The following is a 20296-nucleotide window of genomic DNA, read 5'->3' as shown; positions in this document are numbered from 1 at the left end:
TCTTGGGAAAGAGACTAAAGTGGTTTGCCATTTCCTTCTCCAGCTCATTTAGCAGATGAGGAACTGAGGCAAATAGGCTTAAGTGACTTACTCAGGGTCTTACAACTGGTAAGTGTCTGAGGTCAAATTTGAACTGGGAGATGCGTCTTTCTGACTTCAGGCCTGGCATTCTATCCACTGCGCCACCTACCTGCTAACATATGATATACCTCTGCCACAGCCTCTGGCAGCCGCCCTGCAAAAAGGAACGGGGACACTGGGAGGCTGGTTTATTAATAACAAATCACATGCACAAAGAATTGCGATGATGAGTAATCACAGTATTTACACAGCACTTTGGTGCAAACAGCATTATTTACATTTGACACAGGAGGACACATACTTGGAGAGAATCCTGGAGTCTCAGAATCTGGAGACCATCTAGTAGAGACTCCTCATTTAAGAAAGGTAGAAGCTGGTGACAGAGAAGTGAGGGGGCTCCTCTACAGTCGCACAGCTGGTAGTGTTCAGAGCTGGAATTCAAACTCTGGCCTTCTGGTTCCAGGGTCAAGGCTCCTTACAAGGTCACACACTTCCTGTGCTGAAACTCAGACTCAGGTGCTCTGGTGCCTCTTTCCACTACATTACAGTGCCTAGAGGCCAGAGCAGGGAAGAAGGATTCCTAGGGGAGCCGAAGCAGGATCAGAATCCCTGCTTTGTGGCAAAGGCAGCTTTGGGAAGGGAGCTCCCCTTCCCCAACAGGAGTGTGTTTGGGCTTTGGCCTGAAGCTCTGGTTCCGACATAGGGAAGAATGCTTTGGAGGTCTAGGGGTCAGACCAGGACATGGGGAGCTAGGGCCTTGGGACTCTTCTCACCTTGGCTGAGCCTATATACTTGGCTTTTTCTCTTGGGGGAAGGGCTAGGGCTAGGACTAGAACCAACCAAGGCTGGTGGGAATGGAGTATTTTCCCCATTCTTGACTTTATTAGGCAAGTTATCTCACTTATCTGGGCTTTGGTTAACTGATATGTCAAGTGAGGATGTTAGACCAGGTAGCTGGTGATGCAGGGGAGAGAGAGCACAGGGCCTGTTGGGAAGACCCGAGTTTGAATCCTGCTTCAGACATTAATTTGCTGTGTGACATTGGACAAGTCACTTAACCTTTTTCTACCTCAGTTTCCTAGATTATAAAATGGGGATAATAAAAGCACCCACCTCCCAGGGTTGTTGTAAGGACCAAATGAAATTTGTTAAGTGCTTTGCAAACTTTGTGGCATTGTCATTATCATTGGTTCATCAGGCCCCACTTCCCTTGAAGCCTTACCTCTGGATCCTGGGGATTCTTCAGAACATTCTAGGTGCTGAGACTTCTGAAGACAAGTCCTGATCAGTGCAGCCACATGTACTGTCTCATCTCTCTGGTTGCAATACACAAAGATGGAGCCTAGAACTCTAAACGGTTGTCCCTATAGCAGGGTCACAAGGGCCTGTGTAAAGAAAGGACTTTTTTCTTAGAGCTGATGGGAATTATAACTAGGTATAACCTGGGGAAGCACATTAAAAACTTCATTTTTCTCTTTTTTTTTTAAAGTTTTTTTTTTTAGTTTTCAGCCTTCACTTTTATAAGATTTTGAGTTCCAAATTTCCCCCTCCCCAAGATGGCATGCAGTCTGATATAGGTTATGCATGTACAATCATATTAAACATTTCCACATTAGTCATGTTGTGAAAGAAGAATCAACAAAAGAGAGAAACCGTGAGAAAGAAAAAGCCAAAAAAAAAAAGAAAGAAAGAAAGAAAATAGTATGCTTCGATCTGCATTCAGACTCCATAGTTCTTTCTCTGGATGTGGATAGCATTTTCCAGCATGAGTCTTTTGGAATTGTCTTAGATCATTGTATTGCTGAGAAGAGCTTAGTCTATCATAGTTGCTCCTCAAACAATGGTCCTTATTACAGTGTACAATGTTGTCCTGGTGCTGCTCAGTTCACTCAGCATCAGTTCATGTAAGAAAAACCTCCTTTTTAATTTCTCTAGAAATATTATGAAACTATACTTCTCCAGGCTAAAACTTTTTTTCTTTTTTTTTTACATTTCAAAGATTTTTTTTTTTAAAGGCAATTGGGGTTAAGTGACTTGCCCAGGGTCACACAGCTAGAAACTGTCAAGTGTTTGGTCTGAGGCTGGATTTGAACTCAGGTCCTCGTGACTTCAGGGCCAGTGCTCTATCCACTGCACCACCTAAATGCCGTGAATATTTATTATACTATTATCCCTGCTGAAATTTTACTTTCCTCCCTTACCCATCTCAACCATGTAATTAACCCAACACTCTCCTACTTTTGAATCCCTTGCTGACTTGTCCCATCACTGCTCATCCCTTTTCAAGCCCTAACCCTGCATTACTCCCATCATCTCCATCTTCATCTCTCCTTCATGGGCTGCTGGATGGAGCTGGAGGAATCACAATTGAGTTGCCTGGGTGCACCATAAATTTCCGTTTTCTAGCTTTAAGTAGGCACTCCCTGCAAGGCACTCCTTTTATTGTTCTGGATGAGACTCCCTATCTCACTCTCCATAGAAATTATTCCAAACCTCCTCTCTTCAAACCTCCCACACCTTTCCCTCCCTCCCACACTCTCACTTGAGCTGGCCTCTTACTGTCAAATGTCCTCTTATGTAATGTCCTGTCACATGGCCTCTTGTGAAAAGTCAAGCCATGTGACAGGACCTCCTATCAAGAGCCCTTGACATCTATCAACCCCCACTCCCTTCTCTACATGTACCCTTCACCCCATCTCATTTCTTCGTTCTTCATCATTCCAATAAGCTGCCCCTTCAATCTTACCTCTAATGTTCAACTTCTATCTACTAGTTCCTTCCCTACTACCTTCAGACATGCCTGACTCTCCACCCTCAAAAAGACTTTCATTAGATCCTGTCATCCCCTTAAGCTAGTTTCCTGCATCTGATCTCCTTTTCTCAGCCAAGTTCCTAAAGAAAGCTGTCTATACCCATTGCTTCCTCTTGCTCTCACTCTCTCCCTAACTCTGCAATCTGATTTCCAACCTCATCACTCAAGTGGAACTGCTCTTCCAAGTCATCCGGAGTCTCTTAATTGTCAAAGCAGAGGATTTGTTCCCAGTCTTCATACTTCTATATCTCTCTCTTCATTTGATATTAACAGCTTTCTCCTCCTGGCTGTTCTCTTTGGTGCCACTGTTCTCTTGTTTCTCGTCTAACCTGTCTGACCACTCTATCCTCATCTCCTCTGCTGGCTTATCATCCATATCACACCCCAAGCTCTATGCTGGATTATCTAATCCTCTCTCAAAATTCTCTCTTCACCATCTCATTTCAACCAGAACTTTTTTTTAAAATTAATTTATTTTTAGTTTTCAACATTCACTTCCATAAAATTTTGAGTTCCAAATTTTCTCCCATCTCTCCCTTCCGTCTACCCCAAGACAGCATGCAGTCTGATATAGGCTCTACATATACATTCATATTGAACTTGCTTTCACATTAATCATGTTGTAAAGAAGAATTAGAGCCAATGGAAAAACCCTGAGAAAAGAAACAAACAAAAAAGAGATATCAAATAATGTGCTTTGATCTGCAATCAGACTCCATAGTTCTTTTTCTGGATGTGGATGTCATTTTCCATCATGAGACCTTTGGAGTTGTCTTAGATCCTTGCATTGCTGAGAGGAGATGAGTCTGTCAAAATTAGTATTTGCACATTGTGGCTGTTACTGCAGTCAGAACTGTCATGGATTTAACTTCCATCCCTACACAAATGACTCCCAGAACCCTCTCCCTAGAGTCCCAGGCCTGCATCAACAACTGCCTGTTAAGACATTTCACACTAGCTATCCCATGGGCATCTTAAATTCACCATATTCAAAACAAACTCATTTTCTTTCCCCCTAAACACAACCCTCTTGCAAACTTCTGTTAAGGCCTCCACCAAGCTTCCATCATCCCAGTTTTGTGACCTTGTTATCAGTCTTAAATTCTTCCTTTCCCTTATCCAAAATACCAGGTGGTTCTCAAATCTTACTATTTCTATCTCCACACAATCTCTTGCATCCAACCATTTCTTATTCACATAGCCACCACCTTAGTTCAGGCCCTCATCACTTTTCCACTACTGCAATGGCCTCCTAATTGATCTCTCTGCCTCCAGCCTCTTCCCATTCCAATCCATCCTCCACAAAGCTGCCAAAGTGATTTTTACTTAAACACAGATCTAACCATGTTAATCTCCTATTCAATAAACTCATTGCCTTTAGCATAAACTAGAAATTTCTCTGTCATTTAAAGTTCTTTGCAACCTGGCCCCAACCCATTTTTTTTTAGGGTTGCAATAATTTATTTTTTTAAATTAATTTATTTTGGTTTATCAACAATTACTTCCATATGCTTTTGAGTTTAAAATTTTTCTCCCCCTCCCTACTACCCTCCCCAAGATGGCACACAATCTGATATAGGCTATACATATACATTCTTATTAAACATTTTCACATTAGTGATATTATAAGTAAGAATTAGAACCAATAGGAGGAACCACCAGAAAGAGGAATCAAAACTCAATGGAAGAAAAAAAAATAGCAAATAGTGTCCTCCGATCTGCATTCAAACTCCATAGTTCTTTCTTTGGATGTAGCCAACCCATTTTTTTGAGCTTCACACATTCACACTTCTGCATTCTGAGATCTAGTCAAATTGGTTTTCTCTCTTCTTCACACATGACATCCCATCTCCCTTCTCCATGCCTTTGCACTAGCCATCCCACACTCCCAGAATGCCATTCCTTCCCATCTCCACTTCAGAGAATGTCTCAGTTCCTTCAGACTTGGCTCAAGTAACATTTTCAACATGAAGCCTTACATATGTATATGTTGCTTATTTTTTTTATCCTTTTATACCAGCATCTAGCACATTTTTGTCCCTGTTACCTGTAGTGTTTATCATGGTGCATTGCACATTGTAGGTGCTTAATAAGTGCTGGTTAGTTGACTGATTAGTGGATCATACCCAACCAGGAAGAGCATCCATCAAGGAACGGGATCTAGGACCTGTCTGGAGAGGGAAGGGGCTCCCTCACTCAGGCAGAACACTCCATGCTTCTGCTGCACTTAGAGGCACTTAATCCACCACAGTCAGTACATAGTGTTGTGTTTTCAGGGAGGTTGGTAGGCTACCTGAGATTTTGAAGTATTTGCCAGAAGTGGAGAAACTGGATGGAGCCTGTGAAAAGCTGAAGATGGAAGAGTGGTTTCAAAAAGATGGCCTGCCAAGTTGTTTCTCCTGTCCAGAAACAAGCAGGGGAAGCCAGGAATGTGCCTTGAACAGTGCTTTCTTGTGAATTACAAAGATGCCTGTGGATGAGTGGATTGTAGCTAATGGCCAATCTGTTCTTTGGACAGATATAAGAATGCAGTAGCTGTGAGGGCTTGGATTTCTAATTTTTGTGATCACTGTTTTGGGAGCTGCATTTGAAAAATTCCTGACTGTGGGCAAGGCAGAGAAATGCCATGTGCTGGATAAATGGCCAGTCTTAAAGTTTCATTTGCCAGTACAAGAAGCAATAGGGATAAGACTTCAGAGGCACACAAAACTGATCATGCCTAATCACTAGCCAAAGAGAAGCTCTTTGTTAGTGAAGGCAGGGAGCTGAGCTTCACAGATTAGGTTTATGAAGAACAAAGGATCATTATGGAGAGCCGGTGTGCTGCATGGTAAAAAAAAAAAAAAAGGTCCTGGAGTCAAGATACTAGTCATGTGACATCCAGGAGGTTAATTTCTTTCTGCATGTCCATATCCTTTTTGAAATGGGGATGGTTCCACTGCTAAGCACACTCCCCAAGGAGGTCCCACATACATCAAAAAAATTCACAGCAGCCTTTTTTGTGGTAGCAAAGAATTGGAAACAAAGTAGGTGGCCACTGGGGAATGAATGGCTAAACAAACAAAATATATGTTATTGCTGTGCCCTAAGAAATGAATATGAACAATGAGGACTTGGGTGAACTGGTGCAAAGTGAAATAAGAAGAAACAAGCAGACAATATCCACAATGATGACAGTGGTGCAAATAGAAAGAAAAATAAAAGAGACAGAAAACTGGAATTTGAACAATCAGGCTTGGCCCTGGAAGACAGTTGAGAAAAATGCATCTCCCTCCTGTAATTGCACAGGTGGGGGACTATGGGTCTGGAACATTGCACACAGGGCTGATGTAGTAGCTGGTTTTGCTGAACTGTGTTTTTTCTTTCTTTTAAAATCTCTGATACAAGGGATGACTTGCTAGGTAGGGAAGGAGGAGAAATATATTTTGAATCAAATGTGCTATATAAACAAAAGACATCAATGAAAATAAGACAAAAATAAAAGAACAAAATCTTTTTTTTAAAAAAATACATAGAATAAGATTGTGATAACACTACTTGACGGGCAGGGTTGCTGTAAGGAAAGAGCTCTTTAAACTGTAAAACATTACAGGAATGATAGTTATTGTGTGGGGTTGAGCAACTCCCTTGGTTTTTAGAAGAGAAATAAATGAAGAGATAACCCTTCATTCACAAATGTTAGAAATTTTATATTGGCCCAAATGCAGAGAATGTTAGAGCTGGAAGGGACCTCACAGAACCAGCTTAGATGATGTTAGAACTAAAAGCAACTTTGTGGTGGCAAAGAATTGGAAATGGAGGGGATGCCCATCAATTAGGGAATGGCAGAACAAGCTGTGACATATGAATGTAATGGAATACTATTGTGCTATAAGAAATGATGAAGTGGAATTCAGAAAAACCTGGAAAGACTTATATGAACTGGTCAAGTGAAATGAGCAGGACCAGGAGAATAGTAACAGCAACATTGTGTGATGATCAACTATGATAGACTTAGCTTTTCTCAGCAATTTAATGATCCAACACAATTCCAAAAGACTCATGATGGAAAATGCTGTCCACATCCAGAGAAAGAACTGTGGAGTCTGAATGCAGATTGAAGTGTACTGTTTTTACTTTTTTGTTTTGTTTGTTTTTTCTTTCTTGTGTTTTTCCCCTTTTGTTCTGATTCTTCTTTTACAACATGATTAATGTGGAAATATTTTTAATGTGATTGTACATGTATAACCTATATCACATTGCTTACTGTCTTGGGATGGGGAGGAGGGAAGGAGGCACAAAAATTTGGAACTCAAAATGTTACAGAAATGAATGTTGAAAACAGTCTTTACATGTAATTAGAAAAAAAAAAATACTATTATATGCAAAAAACAAAAGAACTGAAAACAAACTCTGTTTAGGTCCTGGGATTCCTGTTCAGGCTCCTTTCCTGATGGAGCAGCAGGTTTCCTCACAGGCTTGATTTGGGAACCAACTCTAGCCAGGCTAACCCTGCCTGAGAGCTTCCTGGCAGAGCAACCAAGATGATGAAGGGCCTGCACACAAGACCGTATGAGAACTGGTTGATGAAACCGGGGATGTTCAGCTAGCAAAGATGCAGGTATTTTAAGGGCTGTCAAGTAGAAGATGGACTAGGCTTGGTGGAGAGACAACCCCCTTCCGATAACACCTATACAATCTGAAGAGCAGTTTTGTTCCTCAACATCATGACTCAGATAAATGAGACAGGAGCTGTGGAGAAACTTTGAAGTTCTAGCACAGGAGTTAAAAGAAACATAAAAAGACGAAACAAAAGAGTCAATGATAAAGAACCAATCAAGTATAAACCGTTTACATTATAATATGGGGAGATGCTGTGTGTCCCCTCTGAACCCTATCATCATTGTGGATCACAGAGGGAGTCTAATTATAATTATATAAATCCTGTGAGTGGTTCTGTTGTGTCTTTATGATTTTATGAATGGAAATAGGAGAAGAGGAATACATGGGCACAGGGAGGGAAGGGAAGAGGGGGAAAAGATTAGGGAAAATTATCTCACATGAACAGAGTGCACAAGTAGACATTTATACAAACAAGAAGGAGGGGATGAGGGAAGGATTGGCTCATGCTTGAACCTCACCCTCATCTGAACTGGTCAAAGAAGGGAAGACTGTACACACACATTTGGACCAGAGATACATTTCACTCAACAGGAAAATAGGAGGGAAAGGGGAGAGGGGAAAATTGGGGGAAAGATAAGAGAAGGATTAGTCCTAAGCAAAACAAACTCAATATGTACAAAAATATTTATAACTCTTTGGGATAGTAAAGGATGGGAATCTGAAGGGGTGCCTATAATTGATGACTGCCTGAACAAGGTGTGTTATATAAATATGATGGAGTACTATTGTGCTGTAAGAAATTATCAAAGGGATGATTTCAGAGAAACCTGGGAAGACTTGTATGAACTCATATAGAGTTGAAATGAACAGAACCAGGAGAACAATTTATTCAGTGACATCAGTATGGCAAACCAAAGACAAACAACTTTGAAAGAATTAGGAACTTTGATCAGTATGATGACCAACCAGGACTCCAGAGGACCATGATGAAACCTGCTGTCCTCCTCCTGATAGAGAATGAAAGACTCAGAATACAAGATGAGACACATGTTTTTGGAATGACCAGTGTGCAAATTTTTATTTTATTTATTTATTTTTATTTTATTTAAGTTTGTAACAGGGATTTTGTTTTTCTTCAATTCTCAATTATTAGGGGTGGGGAGGGAAATTCTGCTGATTGAAAAATAATCCATTTGATAGTAGTTGTGACAGTGTAATACTTTGTGTCAAGAAGATAAACCTATGTGGAAATCCATATACATTAGCGAAGGAGGCATAGTGGAGTGCAGTTGGTTAGGGATAAAGGGAGAAAAGTGATATTTTTGAGGGAACATGCTAGATGCCATCCCAAGAGTCAGAGCACATGGACAATAAGGTTATAATGTGGATCACAAAACTTAACACAAAGATGAGATAGTCACAAGGGGGCATCTGCTGTAGTGCAAGCCTCATTCTGTTTTAAGCAGAAGGATAAATTTCTGACTTACCTTATAGACTTTTCCCAAGAGTTAAAGGAAGTGATCATCAGAACAGTTACTGAGAGCTTATTTCTGACCAACAACAATGTTAAAGTAAAAATGACAGAAATCGTGGGAAAATATATGATGATGTAATTCTAGAATTCATGAGATGGAGAAGGATGTGAAAATAGGATGTTCATGTGACCTAATTTGTTGTTCAAGAGGGAAGCTCAAGAAAGATGGGATACATTCAAGAATAAAATTCTGATGAGGAATAAAGGAAATACAGATAAAAAAGACTATTAGAACTTTACAACCCAATACCTGTCAAGTTCAGATTGAAAAGGACTTGTGTATGTAGGGCATGTAACTAAGAAAGAATACAAGAATGGACAGTTCAGTAAAGAGAAGTCAACATGTTGGCGTCCTGCCCTGGAACCCATGGTTCAAGTAAGGGTGTGGTTATTTACCCTCTGAAGTCCCTTATAGCTCTTATGTTCTATGATGCTGTTACCCTACATAGGAATGTCTCATGTAGGTAATTGTCCTGGGTTCTTGTCACTCTTCAGTCTGCCCTAGAGATGAGTAGTCTGGTTCTGTTTGTTGCTTTATAGTTGTCTTCCTTATTGGGTTATTGTCCAGAGACTAGTGTCTTTGGTCTGCTACCTTCCTTTGGAATTTGTTGCCTTTAGGGTTAGGACATCAGTCTCCAGTGTCTACAAAAAAAAAAAAAAAAAAATTCAAATTCAGAACTGGCTCCAGCCCCTGGTTTCACCAGGCTGGCCTTGTCTGTTTCTTGAACTGCTTACCCCAGCCCTGTCCCCAGGAATCAACAAACAGCTGCTCCTGCTGGTTTAGGTGGAGGCAGGCAGGCCTGCTATAAATGTTGAATGGGCAGATAGTCCACAGGTAACCTGAGCCCCAGGTTTCTGGCTTGCAGATCTGCCAACCAAATGAGACTAAGGAATGTTTGTGGCTAAGCCTCTGTCTTTTTGATGGCTATTCACTCATCTGGACCTAAGGTCAATGGGAACCAGACCCCTGGAAGGGTACACAGCCAGCAGAGTCAGTCCAAAGGTTGTAGGGAGCTGAGTTAAGGAGGTTATCATCTGGTTATCATCTCAGCCATTGAGTGGGCTCCACTTTCAGGAGCCACAGGCTCCCCAGCGGGTCTCAATAGAAACTCATGCTACCAGGCCAAGACCTGGCCCACAAGACAGTGAAACTGAGCCAGGCCCTGGCCCAGCAGCTGCAGCCCCTCCCCATGGAGCAGCCCACCTTTCTGTGGGAGTAGCAGCAGGCAGAATCCTACAGGGCTTCCTTGGAAAACAGCTATGGCTAATGGTTGTCAGGCAGCAGCCTTGCTTCTGGCAAGTCTTGCTTCAGCATGAGAGAAAACCAGCATCCTCCCTTCTGGGAATAATAATAATAGCATCTTATATGATACTTTAAGGTTTGAAAAGCACTTTGCAAGTATCTCATTTGATTCTTATAACAGCTCTGTGAAATAGATGCTGTTATTATCCCCATTTTACAGTTGGAGAAACCCAGGGAAACAGGAGTTAAGTGACTTGCCCAAAGATTATATAATGTCTGAAGCAGGATTTGAACTCATGTCTTCCTGATTCCAAGTGCAATACTAGTCTATCCATGGATAACACTGAAAAGGAGAAGTGTGTCCTTCCCTGGGCTAATGGGACTTCCTCAGCCCAGACTCCCACCCCTAGTTACACATTGCCTCAGCCAGTGGCTACCTGGAGGCAGCTGAGCTGTTGCTGGGACACAAGGTCAACTTGAACGCCAGGGACCAAGATGATTGGGAGCCATTGCATGCAGCAGCCTGCTGGGGCCAGGTGAGTAGGGAGGGGAGGTCAGGGCAGGAGGCTGGTGAGCCCTCATTTTAGGTGGGAGAGCAGAGCTGGGCCTCCTGGGCTCCAGGGCAGGACACCAACATGGTTTCAGCCTCCCACTTCCCACTCACCCACCCCTATACATATCTGCAGAATATTCCATTGCCCCAAGCCCCCAACTCTCCCTGCCTCTTGCCACTACCAAGTGTAAGTGTCAAAGCCCAGCTGCATCAGGGCAGTGTCAGGGACAGCTTGGCTTGTCCTCACAGGTGCATCTAGTGGAGCTGCTGGTGGCCCATGGAGCTGATCTGAATGGGAAGTCACTGCTGGATGAGACGCCCCTGGGTGAGTGAGCTCCTCCAGCAGTTGATTAGGGCACCAGGGGTACTGTCAAGGGAAGAGTGCAAGACTCATCAGTCAGGGCCCTTCCTTTCGCTGTTCCCTCAGATGTGTGTGGGGATGAAGAGATGCGGGCCAAGCTGCTGGAGCTTAAGCACAAGCATGAAGCCATCATGCGCTCCCATGACCGCCACAGGGGCTCAGGCTCCCTGCTACAAAGACGAACGTCCAGTGCAGGCAGCCGAGGGTGAGGCCTTCACCTTGGATCCATAGCCACAGCCCAGTCTGCCTATCCCAGGGCCTGCCACTGGGGGGAGCCCACACCCTGGGGCTACTTGGTCATTTCCTCTCCCCCAAACTTCCACTACCAACCCCTCTGATGCCTAGTCCTCCTGTTGGGTCCCCTCATCTCCCCATTTCCTGCCTCCGCCCCTCAGAGAATGGTTTCCCATCCCCAGCCTTTTCCAGAATGCTTTGTACTGTGTCAACTATTTACTTAAGGTTTGTTCCAAAGAAACAAGCAGAATCAGTTTCCACCTTTATGAAAGTCTTGCTCAATAAACGAACAGAATGGGATTCACCTTAAACAAAGGTTTAATTAAGGAACAAACAGAATTAGGTTGTATATGTGTTTATAGGAGCTTATTTATTCTTATTGAGCCAGAGAAAATAATTCTGAACTCCCTGAAGGCTTAGTTCAAGAAGTTTTTTTATAACCATAGAGTAAGCCCCCGCCCCCAACCCCCCAACTCAGGACCCCAGTATCCTTCATTAGCCAAAATTATAATTCCACAAAATAAGTAGGGTGGCCCCAGGATATCTGGCTTTCTGCCAACGGTAACCCTAAGGTATTGTAAAATAGGGGCTGTCAAGACAGTGCCTCTAACAGGGGAGGGACATAAAAAGATAAGGGAAATGTCCAGTGGGCCTTGTCTTTGGCAGACAAACGTTCCCAGTCAGCCAAATGCAACAGGAGGACTTGGATTCACTCAGAGAGCAGAGCAAAGCCCAACATGTCTGTTATGCCAGAGCATACAAAGCATAATGGTAGGTTAAGCTCAGAGTGGGCCAAAAATGTTTTTATCCTGATTGGCCAATCCGGATTTTAGGCTTTTCTCAGGTAAGGGAGGCTCAAGCTGGTTCACATTCCCCTCCTTTTGGTCAAGGGTGCAAAAAGGTGCCAACCTGCAGACCAAGGAAAGCATGGAAAACTTGCCTCTTCCTCAGGGAATGGGAAGAGATGTCCTCTTGTAGAGGGAGTCTTTAGATGATCCAGCAGTCCACACCCACGAGTTGGCAGCTGTGGGGGTAGCCAGAAAGACCTGATATGAGCTGACAAATGAGAGAAAATACCACAACATAGGAACTTCATTAAAGGCACATAGTGATGGTTCAGTTTCCCAGTCATGCAAGGCTAGGTTCAAACAATACAATAAAGTTTTTCTCATAATTCCCCAAATTGCATAATTACATTAAGTCAGGTATAGATTAAACCACGTAGAAGGCTCACAATGGACTAGTTTTGAGAAGGGTGACTTACATGTCACCAGGGTAACCATGGACACTTAAACATAAACCATATGAAGCAATACAATCATTATCACCAATGTTAACTAACATCAAGTCTCTGTATCCCAGTAACCCATTCCTAATGTCCATTTAAGCAGCACCTTTTGGGTCCCAGGTGTCTCATGTAGTTATCTGGTCTCTAGATATCCCTTCTTAGACAGTAGGTTTTATTCTCAGGACAGTTCTAAAAGGAAATCCTGCCTGTCTGGTTTCAAATCTACAAGTTCCTAGATAATTCTGACAGTATAATTTAATACAGTAACTTGAATTTGATTCTCCAGTTTTGAAACTTCAGAGAATTTCAGTTTATGTATCATTTGCTGTTTCTGTCCTTACCTAAATTCTGTACCTGGTATAATAATCTTTTTAAAATTTGAGGGTCCAACCATAAAATGAGCTCTTTTGCCTTTTAAAATTATCAGATACTTTAATAATGGGAAAATAACTTTACTTTCTTTACCACTGTCCATATAATTTATGTGTAAAAATTCAATTTTGAAACTTATTGCTAAAATATGCTTAAAGCCTGAATTTCCATGATATATAAATTTTGGAAGCCAGTTGTATATATCTGTATATAATTCTTAGAGAAACAGTCTAGTCCTGTTACTTTTCTCAAAATTTGCTATTCCCGGGGGCAGCTAGGTGGCGCAGTGGATAGAGCACCGGCCCTGGAGTCAAGAGGACCTGAGTTCAAATCCTGCCTCAGACACATAAAAAACTTCCTAGCTGTGTGACTCTGGGCAAGTCACTTAACCCTAATTGTTTCACTTAAAAAAAAATTGCTATTCCATTTAATTGGAAATCTATCGCATTATATCTTTGTCTTATCCCTATATTATTATTTGGCCACAAATGTAAGTTAAAATTATAAGATATTCATATTTGCATCCTATTATAGTAACTCAGAGATGTTCTAGTATCAATCTATTATTCAATAGATTTAGAATTGTACTTACAGAACTTCTTGGTTATAGAAATTTGCTGTAAAAGAAAAAAAGACATAGTTATAACAAAGTCATATAGCATAACATAAGGGAAAAAACTTTCTTAGCTCACATTCACAGGCATAAGTCACATCTGACAACCAATCATGGAGGCACACGATGTAAAAAGCAGGGCTCAGGATCAATCAGGTGGGGACTTCAGAAAAAAAAACAACACAATTGGAAAATAAAGTCATGAGGGTTCTACCATGTCCAACTTTGTCCTCACAAATTTTCCCAGGCACAGATATCCACCTGGAGCAGTTCTCAGCCTACAGCACATGCCATTCTATTGTTGGCTTCATGATAATCCAGACAACTATCCCTGTTCAAAACAATAGTAAATTACAGTCCCATAAAGTCTTAAATAGCAAGTTCCAATAATCAGGGCTGCAGGTGAATTCAGCTCTGAAGGATCACATAAGTATTTGCTACAATCTCACATTTTTAACAGTAAGAGATTTATCAAGAAAAATACTACTGCTCTCAGAATCTCTTTAAACAATGGGAACATCTTAAGGTGAGTTGAGCAGTTTGTGTACATTTCTGCACATGTTCTAATCCAGATTAAATAATAGGTATGAGTAAAATCAGATTTCCCATTAAGATAACGCAGAAGAGCTCATACGTTACTACTCTTCACTAACATAACTATCTGTACTGAAATCCTATTCCTTAAACAAAAACAAAAGGAGTTCCTGACTTCAACTTCACAGCTTGATAGATTTACATCCTTGTTTTACAAGCTTGTTTACCCTTCTCTAATTATCTGCCTCACCCTGAAAGAATGATACTTCAGGAATTGAATCTTATACATATGATAAGTTCAGACACTAATTTAACTCTTGCTTAGGCCATGAAATGACTACAATTCAGATTAAAACAGTAAGATCTCTTCTACTTTACAACTCGCTAGAATAATTTAGCAATAGATTATCTTGCAAATGAAAATTTAGTAAGCCTTCTAAAAATCATGCAAGAGATTTTTTTATTTATTTCTAAAAATATTTCCCCTTAAAAACAGTTTAAAAGTTATACCTCTCTTTTCTACCTTAAAGCATAAATAAACCTTTAAAATTGGAATTCATTAAAACTAAATTGGTATAAAATATCCTTCGTAACATAAATTCCCAAAGTGCTATAACAAACTAAATTCCTAGTCATCACAAAATTCCTAGTTAACACAGAATTTCTAGTTATCACAAAATTCCTAGTCAAAAAGGTGTTGCAATAGGGAGGAGATTCAGTTTTTATAAACCAAGAAGAACATGCCCCATTAAATTAGCCTATCACAATAACAAAGTTTACACCTTTAAAAATTTACTCAGTATCTTATCTTTCCTTTGTCCTTAAATATATCATTAGAAATTAAGAAAATAACTACATTCTGGAATCTCACATAAATAGTGGATGCGGTAGTTCACAAACCTTCAAATTAACACAAATGTAAATGTATATACATAGATGAAACAGGCTTGAAAATCACACCCCTATATTGTACAAGGATTCCCATTCACTCAGTAGGAATTCCACAACACAGAAAACTCTTGCACCGGGTTGATAACAACTTTAGGTGAAGCTTCCTCTTAAATATAGACAAAACTTAGAAGTTTATCCTAACTTATTCATCCTCCCATACATTTTTGTGCAGGGGTGTACAATTCTTAATGTAACATCTAGGTCGTGAGAGGAATTGATTTTTCAACAACATAGCTGATACAATTGTTTACCAAATTATTCAATTCAGAAACATAACAATACCCCAAACAATATTATGTATTTAAAACTTGGACCAAACCCATAATCACTTTAGGTGAACACATTTCCAAATTACCTTGCACAGAAAATCATTCATCTCATCATTAATATGTTAAAACTACATCTTTTAGGATTTTTTTTTTTTGGCTAGGCAATGGGGTCAAGTGACTTGCCCAGGGTCACACAGCTATTAAGTGTTAGGTGTCTGAGGCTGGATTCAAACTCAGGTCCTACCAAATCCAGGGCTTGTGCTCTATCCACTGTGCCACCTAGCTATCCCTGAAACTACATCTTTAAACCACTTTATATGTTTCCATAATAGCCAAGATTTTCAAATGAAAATTTGCTATTGTAGTAAATATCATTTTTATTTTTACCTGTTTATAACTAAATATTCCTTATCAAATATTTCACAGTTTCAATTACCACAATTTTTTTAATCACATCCTTTTAAAGGCCCAATCCATGTGCAACAAGATCCAGATTAAAAAGTGCTTTGTCTAGCACCATTTCTTTTTTTCTCCCCAATTTATTTATTTATTTATTTATGTTTGGTTTTCAACATTCACTTTCACAAGATTTTGAGTTCCAAATTTTCTCCCCATCCCTCCCCTCCCCCACCTCATGACGGCCTGCATTCTGATTCCCCCTTCATCCAATCTGTTCTCCCCCTCCCTCACCCTTATCCCCTTCCCCTTCTGTTTTTTTGTAGAGTAAGAAAGATTTCTATACCCCTTTGTCTGTGTATCTTACTTCTCAGTTGCATGCAGAAACAATTTCTAACATTCGTTTCTAAAACTTTGAGTTCCAAATCCTCTCCCCTGTTCCCTCCCCATCCACCCTCATTGAGAAGGCAGGCAATTTGACATAGGCCATACGTATGTGGTCATGCAAAACATTCCCATAATAGTCATGTTGTGAAAGACTAGTTGCCTCCATCCTATCCCGGTTCCCATTTATTCTATTCTCTCCTTTCTCCCTGTCCCTCCTCAAAAGTGTTTACTTCTGATTACCCCCTCCCCCAGTCTTCCCTCCCTTCAATCACCCCTCCCTCTTATCCCCTTCCCCCCTACTTTCTTGTAGGGTAGGATAGATTTCCATAGCCAATTGGGTGTGTATGGTATTCCCTCCTTAAGACAAATCTGATGAGAGTACAGTTCACTTATTCCTTCTCACCTCCCCCCTCTTCCCCTCCACTGTAAAAGCTTTTTCTCACCTCTTTTATGTGAGATAATTTACTTCATTCTACCTCTCTCTTTCTCCTTCTCCCAGTACATTCCTCTCTCATCCCTTAATTTTCTTTTTTAGATATCATCCCTTCATATTCAACTCACCCTATGCCCCTTGTCTATATATATATTCCCTCCAACTACCCTAATACTGAGCAAGATCTCATGAATTACAAATATTATCTTTCTATGTAGGAAAGTAAATAGTTCAACTTTAATAAATCTGTTATGATTTCTCTTTCCTGTTTACCTTTTCATGCTTCTCTTGAGTTTTGTTTTTGAAAGTCAAATTTTCTATTCAACTCTGGTCTTTTCATGAGGAATGCTTGAAAGTCCTCTATTTCATTGAATTTCCATTTTTTCCCTGAAGACTATAGTCAGTTTTGCTGGGGAGGTGATTCTTGGTTTTAATCCTAGCTCCTTTGACCTCCAGAATGTTATATTCCAGACCTCTTATCTCTTAATGTAGAAGCTACTAATTCTTGTGTTATCCTGATTTTGTTTCCACAATACTTGAATTGTTTCTTTCTGGTTGCTTGCAATATTTTCTACTTGACCTGGAAACTCTGGAATTTGGCTATAATATTCCTGAGAGTTTTTCTTCTGGAATTCATTCAATTTCTGTTTTACCCTCTGGTTCAAGAATATCAGGGCAATTTTCCTTGATAATTTCTTTTTTTTTTAAGTGAGGAAATAAGAGTTAAGTGACTTGCCTAGGGTCACACAGCTAGTAGTGTCAAGTGTCGGAGGCCAAATTTGAACTCAGGTCCTCCTGACTCCAAAGCTGGAGCTCTATCCACTGTGCCACCTAGCTGCTCCTGATAATTTCTTGAAAGATGATGTCTAGGCTCTCGTTTTGATCATGGCTTTCGGGTAGTCCAATAATTTTTAAATTATCTCTCCTGGATCTATTTTCCAGATCAGTTGTTTTTCCAATGAGATATTTCACATTGTCTTCTATTTTTTCATTCTTTTGGTTTTGTTTTATAATTTCTTGATTTCTTGTAGTCATTAGCTTCCATTTTAATTTTAATTTTTTTGTTTTGTTTTTTGGCTTTTTGGTGAGGCAATCGGGGTTAAGTGACTTGCCCAGGGTCACACAGCTAGTAAGTGTTAAGTGTCTGAGGCTGGATTTGAACTCAGGTCCTCCTGACTCCAAGGCCAGAGCTCTATTCACCGCGCCACTTAGCTGCTCCTTTAAGAATTACTTTCCTCAGTGAGCTTGTGGACCTCCTTTCCCATTTGGCCCATTCTGCCTTTTTTTTTTTTTTTGATTTTTTGGTGAGGCAGTCTGGGTCAAGTGACTTGCCCAGGGTCACATAGCTTGTAAGCATCAAGTGTCCAAGGCCAGATTTGAACTCTGGTTCTCCTGACTCCAAGGTTAGAGTTTTATCTACTGCTCCATGTAGCTGCCACTGCCAATTCTCCTCGTTAAGGCATTCTCCTCACTGGCTTTTTGGACTTCTTTTGCCATTTGGTCTAGTCTATTTTTTTTTTTTTTTGGCTAGGCAATGGGGTTAAGTGACTTGCCCAGGGTCACTCAGCTAGTAAGTGTTATGTGTCTGAGGTCAGATTTGAACTCAGATCCTCCTGAATCCAGGGCTGGTGCTCTATCTACTGCTCCACCTAGCTGCCCCTCCACTGCGCCACCTAGCTGCCCCTAGTCTATTTTTTAAGGTGTTATTTTCTTCAGCATGTTTTGGGTCTCCTTTAGCAAGCTGTTGACTCATTTTTCATGATTTTCTTGCATCACTCTCATTTCTTCTCCCAATTTTTCTTCTACTTCTCTTACTTGATTTTCAAAATCCTTTTTGAGCTCTTCCATGGCCTGAAACCAATTGATATTTTTCTTGTGGGCTCTGGATATAGGAACTTTGACTTTGTTGTCTTCTTCTGGTTGTATGTTTTGATCTTCCTTCTCACTAAAGTAAGATTCTATAGTCTGAATTTTTTTCCTCCGTTTGCTCATCTTCCCAGACAGTTCCTTGACTTTTTAACTCTTTGTTAAGGTAGGCTCTGCTTCCAATGTGAAGAGTGTACTGTCCCAAGCTTCAGGGGTTTTCCCAGCTGTTTTCAGAGATACTTCTAGGGATCTGTAAGTTTTCAGTTCTTCCAAGGTGGTACGATCTAAGGAGAGGTGTCTACTCATTTCCTGGCGTGTTCTGTGGTCTGTGAGCGACCACAAGCACTCTTTTCTGTCCTGGAAATGAGAGGAGGGTTTCTTCTCCACTGCTGCCACAAGCTCCACCACTCCAGCATTCCTCTTTGCCCCAGGACAGACACCCAGAACTAGACCCACATCCAAGCACAGGCAAAGCAAGGGATTCCTGCCTCAGCACCAGCAAAGAGATCCCTGCAATCCCACTTTGATTGATCCCCCCACTGTCTGTGGGCTGAAAGCTCTGGAAGCAACTGCAGCTCTGGCCACTGCCCCGGGGCCAGGGCTGGACTATGCTCCTCTCTCATCCAGGTCCAACAGACTTTTCCCACTGACCTTCTAAGATGGCTTTGGCATTTGTGGTTGAGAAGTCTGGAAACCGCCACAGCTGCCCACGATTCAGTCCCTGAAGCCTGCTTCAGGTTCACTGAGGCCTGGTCTTTGCGTGCACGCCCATACTGAACTGCGCTCCTTTCCCATTGACCATCCAGGTTGTATTGGGCTGGAAATTTGTTTCACTCTGTCTTTTTGTGGGTTCTACTACTCTAGAATTTGTTTAGAGTCACTTTTTACAAGTATTTGGAGGGGTTTGGGGGAGAGCTCAAGTAAGTCCCTGCTTTTACTGCGCCATCTTGGCTCCGCCCCCCTCTAGCACCATTTGCACCTCACAATGGTCTCTCACATTTTATAATAAGAGAGAATTTTAGAAATATACAATTCAGAAATACAATAATAACACAAACAATAAACTTCAGATGACATCAACTTCATTTCCAGATTGTCACATTTAGAAATTATTGATCTTATTACTTTTGGTATTTGATAACTCAAAAGTTATCAGATATGAAACAATTACATTAAATTAGAGAGATTATAGTAATGTTGTGTCTACCATACGCCGGTCATCATGTTAAGCACTTTACAATCATTATATCATTTTGATCCCACAACAACCACTATTTTTCCCTTTACAAATCAGGAAATGGGGCAAACAGGGATAAAAAAAGCTTGCTATAAACTACAAAGCTGCTGCATTTCTGTAACTGGAACAGAGAAGTGTGGGCTTACCAAGGGCCCGGGCTGGCTGGCTGCCATGCCAGGCATTGCCTAGGGGCTGGGGTGGCTGATGCCAGGGCCTTTCCAGTAGGGATAATTCTTTTTTTTTTTTTTAAGGCAAGTGTAGTTAAGTGACTTGCCCAAGGTCACACACCTAGTAAATGTCAAGTGTTTGGTCTGAGGCTGGATTTAAACTTAGGTCCTCCTGACTTTAGGGCTGGTGCTGTATCCACTACGCCACCTACCTGCCCCGGTAGGGATAATTCTTGGTGGCAGGGCTCAGAGAATGCTCTCTATGGGCCTGGCCCATCTCCTCCTTTTGCCAGGTGCAAAAGAGTGATTTGAGTTCCCTACAATTCTCCAGCATTCTCTTCTTTTAACCTGATCTAGGATGAC

The 20296-nt window shown here is 41.1% G+C and overlaps 1 long non-coding RNA gene across 1 annotated transcript; it reads left to right on the top strand.

The window, feature by feature from the left end:
- Positions 1-10521: 10521 nt before the first annotated feature.
- LOC114039882 lies at positions 10522-13102 on the top strand. Its single transcript, XR_003568712.1, has 3 exons — positions 10522-10808; positions 11075-11150; positions 11253-13102. It is a non-coding gene; the product is annotated as an uncharacterized LOC114039882 (long non-coding RNA).
- The last annotated feature ends 7194 nt before the right edge of the window (positions 13103-20296 follow it).

The sequence above is a fragment of the Vombatus ursinus genome, unplaced genomic scaffold (genome assembly GCF_900497805.2).
Source record: "Vombatus ursinus unplaced genomic scaffold, bare-nosed wombat genome assembly UNPS02012319.1, whole genome shotgun sequence".
Taxonomy (NCBI): domain Eukaryota; kingdom Metazoa; phylum Chordata; class Mammalia; order Diprotodontia; family Vombatidae; genus Vombatus; species Vombatus ursinus.
This window is presented reverse-complemented; position numbering and strand designations above follow the sequence as displayed.